The sequence below is a fragment of the Neolamprologus multifasciatus genome, chromosome 5, assembly GCF_963576455.1.
Source record: "Neolamprologus multifasciatus chromosome 5, fNeoMul1.2, whole genome shotgun sequence".
Taxonomy (NCBI): domain Eukaryota; kingdom Metazoa; phylum Chordata; class Actinopteri; order Cichliformes; family Cichlidae; genus Neolamprologus; species Neolamprologus multifasciatus.
Genome location: NC_140443.1, coordinates 13,716,903 through 13,722,902, shown reverse-complemented (window position 1 = coordinate 13,722,902; position 6,000 = coordinate 13,716,903).

Genomic DNA, 6,000 nt, shown 5'->3' with positions numbered 1-6,000 from the left:
AGTTTGCAGTTTCCCATAGGAAACACCTTGTGACCAGTGCAAATAAATTATATTGGTTGTGCCTGCAAACTGGCGGTTCTCTTATTGTACAGTGAAAGAGTTCGGCTTTGTAATGATCTTGAAACCGAAGATACCCTGGGATAATGACAGTTTCAGAAATTTATGACGGCTGTCTCAAAATCTGTCTGCACAATTCAGTCTTCTGGGTCTAATCCAGGGGTTGGAGTCTATCCCACTTGTCATATGGTGAGCAGTAGGGTACATCCTGAACAACCTGCTAGTCTATAACAAGGAAACAGAGAGACAATCAATATAATCAGCATTTTTCTACCAATGATAACTTTCAGACAATTTAAACTCACAAAGTGGATTCAAACCCAGGACCTTCTTGCTCTGAGGTGTGTGTGTGTGTGTGTGTGTGTGTGTGTGTGTGTGTTTTCCTTGGAGAATTGGCTGTACCCTATCATACTTATTATTGTTAAACTTTTATTGTCATTTCTAATACAGTTTTAGCATTACTCCAGCCATCTTTGTTTCGACCCACAGTAATAGTTTTTAAACTTGAGAACATCTGTTGCTTGTTCATCTGCTTAACTTTTTGCACCTGCTGCTTCTCACAGCAAGAGCATGACTCATTCCATCTCCCATGACACCAATCGTCAGATAATCTAAACTATGACAAAGATGTCACAGTCATGGTCTGACTATTGCAAGCTGTGTTGTAGTTCAGGTTGCGTTTCATGGACCAGAAACAACTTTGTGCAGCCGATCAGGAGGGATATATCTGTGACAACCTGACACGTGATGGTTGATCTGGAAAGAGTTTTCTCTGTAAGCTCCTCATGTATTAGATTCTGAATTTTTACACATTTTCTAATCAAAGCCCAGTGGGAATAATTTAATCTCCATGCTTTGCTGAATCTGGCAAATTGTATTTGTATTTAGTTGCATTGTCAAATTATGTTTTCAGCTTGTTGATAATCAGGGCCCATGTTTTCAATGTACACGATCACAATGGGTTAGCATCAGGGTGAATAGGCAGTGCTGCAGGATTTTAACAGGATGTTTTGGTTTGACTGCGCCAGGAAAAAGAAAACAGTCGTTTTTGGATCTGTTTTCATGTTGATTTATTGTTAGTACAGTCATATATCCAAGGCTCTGACAAGAGCTCTAGACCAACATACTGGTTGTTATGTCTGACCTTTAATGCATTTCTAACTTGGCAAATTGTTCAAAATTGACTACCTGACATTACGCCTAAATCCTGACAAAAGCCCACAAAGTATTTGAGAGCTAGTTTATTTTCAGTCCATCATCAATATGCTAGTTTAAGAAAGTAGTACATCTGTTATTGTCTTCCCTTATCTTTCAAATGTACATGAAATTGGCAATCACGTAATCTTCATGATTTTAATTTTATGCTCTGGTTATGCTGGTATTTTGTGTGTGTGTGTGAGAGAGAGAGGGGGTGGGGGGGGGGGGGGAATGCAAATGAAAAACACATTGGAAAACCTTTTGCAGAACCACCATGTTTAAAATGTAGACCATTTACCATCAAATCGGGGCAGTCAACAGTATGAAAGAAGGTTGTTCCTCCTGTTGCTGTAATCATGTTTTAATTGCTCAGTTATGTTTTAAATATACTCTGTAAAAAAGGTCCTGTATCCTTAAAGGGCTGGTGTGAGTATCTCTGACCAAACATGAGAAACAGACTTCATTAGGATGGTCTTAGGGTCAAAAGTCCTCTAGTGGGCCCTTTGCTCATCCTGGAGCCTGATTAAAATTTGCTATAGAAGACCTAAATTGGCAAGTCCACCACTGGCACCTTGTGCTTTTCACAGATGAGTGTAGGTTCACTCTAAGCACATGTCACAGATGTGAAAGGGTCTGGAGAAGCCATGGAGAATGAGGCATATTGATGGATGGACACCAAGACTTCAACAGACTCAGCAATCGCAACCTGACTGCTATTAGGTGTCAGTGCTAAATGCTTTGACCCACTGTCAATTGAATTAAGCTCAGCTTTATTTACTATATAGTGCCAAATTACATCAATCATCTCAAGGTTTTTGTCAGACACTACTAGAGATGGACCGATCCGATATTACGTATCGGTATCGGTCCGATACTGACCCAAATTACTGGATCGGATATCGGCGAGAAATAAAAAATGTAATCCGATCCATTAAATATCAAAAAAGCACCTCACAAAGCTTGCTACACGGCGTAACTCGGCTGCTAACCGTAGCACGTAGCAGCAATATGAGTCACGTGATAGAGCCGCTGTGTGTATTTGTAGCCTTGCTAGCAAACCAGCATTTCATCTATGAGGAAGTTTTCCCAGAGAGAAGTAAAGCAAGTGTGTAAGTTCATCTCTGAATGTTTGTAAAGCATTCCCACCTTAAGCTTAACAACAGATATATGGAGCAACTGCCTCTCTCTCTCTCTCTCTCCTGTTACTTCAGTCATGAAACTGCTTAATGATCAGCTGATCGGCTTTTCTGTCGAGAGTCCGTCTCTCTTCTTAGTTTTTGGCCCACTTCTCACCAGAAAGAGGAAACCAGCGGCTGAACAACAGCAGCACCTTTAAGCTTGATAAGCTGTTGTTAGAATTTATTTAATATTACTTTCTACACCAGGATCTTTTTCTACGTAGCTGACGGCTGGTAACTGTGCAGGGGCGGATCTAGCAAAGTTTAGCCAGGGGGGCCGATAGGGCATGAACAGGGAAAAGGGGTCACAAAGACATACTTTTCTTTCTTGTTCTCATTTAAAATATCTAGCTTTTAATAAATAATTATCTGACTCTTACACCCAAAGTTTTAATCTGATGTAAAATACATAGAAGTCCATTACTGTATATAGTAACTGTTAAGTCTAATATACCCTAGTAAGCTATACTACTTTTTCCTTTGGGAAGATACCATCTGTGCAGTCTGCACTTCTGTTGAAGAAAGATGTTGAATCTATTTAATTATTCTTGAAAAATAATTTCTTTCTGTGCATTTTTCCCCCTGCATCAAATTAAATTTGATTACATCGATTAAGCATCATGAGCTGGAGGGTGGAGGGTGGTTCCCTATTTTTTTTTTTTGCTGGGAGTTTGCAACCCTATTAGTTAGGTTGCTTAATATTTCTGCTAAGTACTCTTTAAAATACCAGAATAGGGAGGATGGAGCAGGTTTACGTTTATTAGATTGATCAGTGTTGCTGAACTATGAAATATTTTGTTGTATTTTTTACATACAGGTATAACAGAATAGCTTTAGTGTTGTTATTTATTTAAACTTGAGTATAAACTTATACAAAATGCAGCAAGATATTAAAAAAAACGTTTTATTGATTAAAAAACACACTATATCGGATTCATATCGGTATCGGCAGATATCCAAATTTATGATATCGGTATCGGTATCGGACATAAAAAAGTGGTATCGTGCCATCTCTAGACACTACACCGGCGCAGCGGGTCATGGGGTCCTGCTCGTCATCAGCTACACAGAGCCTCATGTGGTGAGAGTATGAGGCATTTCCTGGAGTCTGAAGTAATTGATGACACTGACCAAAAAAAAAAAGTCTGGGAAATTATGTTTTGATTCATCTGATGCAACTCAGATTGTGCAGGAACTCGGTGCCCAGATCTGGGAGGAGATTCCTCCAGAACACCATTTGTTGTCTCATTTAGCGCTGATGTTGTCAGGAAAGCCTGAAGCATACAAACTACTGAGCATTGTGAGTTGGTGCAGTAGCTTGCTGCATCAGTTTTCACTTTGATTCTCTTCAAATTCTGCCCTCTGTAGATTGATCATTTTCATTTTGATCAAACTACTGTTCATCAAACTGTTGCATCCTTCCATTCCTCCACTGTGTTTGTGTGTGCAGCTGTGTTGGTGTTTGTGTATTAGCAGGACACACCCCAGATTTCCGCCTTTCGGTTTCCACACACCATTTTTTTGTAATCATGCACCTGCCTCTGGTGACTTTATTGAAGCTGCTTTTTAAGGACATTAGCTAAACATAATTTTTTGCTATATTGTTCGCAATAGTTAATGTTTCTTATCTTCTTTAACTTATGCTCAGGTTTTGTCTGGTGGACCTGTGGATAAGGAGCAACATGCAGTTATTGTTTGGAGTGAACATTTGGATTGGAGATTTTTTTAGACACTGAGGAAAGCCTGAAGAGAGACTGGGACCGTCATTACTGTCGATTTTTTTTTATTCACTGTAATTAAATGCACTAAACTTTGACCTAGAGACTGCATTTGAGTCATACTTATACCAAGAACCTTGACAAGCTCTTGTAAATTATTGATTTGAACTTAAACTTTGATATTTTTTATGACCCTTTGCCACTGACAAAGTTAAACAAAGAAAGTGTAATAGACTGTAAAGTTGTTCAGTGGCTTGTATTTTATATTGAGGCAGCATTCAAAGTATTTGTAGGTATTCACAAACAATAGTGCAAATGAATGTGAAAAACCCGGATGTCATAAAAAATCTGGATACCTTCATCTCATATTAAAGTTTTCCATGTGGTCACTTACAACAAAATTAAGACCTAATTGATTACCACAATCAATAATGCATAGTCACTCATCCTTAACTTTTTTCAGTCTAGTTAGCATTGCCATGAGCACCAGTCCAATGGTCAACAATCCAGAGCAAACACTTGTGCTCAATGTGCTTTACCAAATCTGTTGTAATGAACTAAAACACATGAAAGGGGCCAAATCTTTTCATTATAATGCATTTTAGGACAATCACCATCACTTACTATGACCTTAAAAATGAATATAAAATGGAAATATCACTTTTCATTGGCGTGAATATAATGTTCATAAAAGTAAAATTTATGGGACAGCTGTTAAATGGGTTTATGTTAAATTTCACAGGTGTACCTAACGTTCCCAGTCAGTTTGCTTTATGATGCTTTGTCAGCCTCTTTACAGAGGCTTTCCTACACAGACCAAGTTTTTTTTTTTTTTTTTTAAAAGCATCTCTCTGCTGCTCAAAACATCCTTGTAAACCCGAAAAGCCCTAATCATAATCATTATTTCATGTAAAATTACAAGTACATATTTTATAGAGTGCCACAGCATTTGGGTCATGTTTAGCTAGATATTATTGCAGTCTCTCTTTACTGGCAACAAGAAATCAAAAGGTCTTGAATCACGAAGAGCTAATTTCTATCACAATATTTTCCTTACATATCAGTTAAATATATCATATATCTTTACTCCAGCAAACAATCTAAACATGAAGCACTTCTCCTCTCATAAATCAAATTTTTATTCCTATAGCTAGGTTGCGAGTTACTGGTGAAACAACCCTCTGCTCTGTATTGAAAACGTCACTGCACCGTATTTGACACTTTGTTCTGTGAAATATTGTATTTCACAGAACTTGTTACCTCAGACTCCTCTGACTATTTTTTAACACATGTTCAGTAAGCAGGGTGCTATGCATCAACATGTTGTAAAGTGGAAGAATGAAAGCATTTCAAAATGACATTGTATTTAACACATTTACACATATTCTAAAAATCCATTGCTTGTGTTTTCTTTCTGTTTCTGTAGCTCCTCTTGTCACATGTCACAGGTCACTTTGGCCCACTATTCAGTGTGGACAAGATTCCTTTGACATTGCCCTGTGCTCATGTATAAAAATGTCTATATAGGGAATAACAGAAGCAGGAGTATGTATTTATTGGTATAGTATGTGTTTATATATGATTTAATATGTGTTTTGCCTAAATATTCTTTCTTCTGTTTCTTACTAAAGGTCACGAGAGGCAACAACAAACACATTCGACACGCAAAGTCCTGATGTCACATTTAGTGGACTTCTGCTAACAGCTTTGAATAAAAGGATCCATAAAATAGCAAACTAAGAGGAATTTATTGTGATCTGCTCTCTGTCAGTATTTCAGTATCTTTCGCCTGTCCCTTCAGAACTCAGAACTGCCTTCCAGCTGTCTGTGATAATCCTTCCTGCTCTATC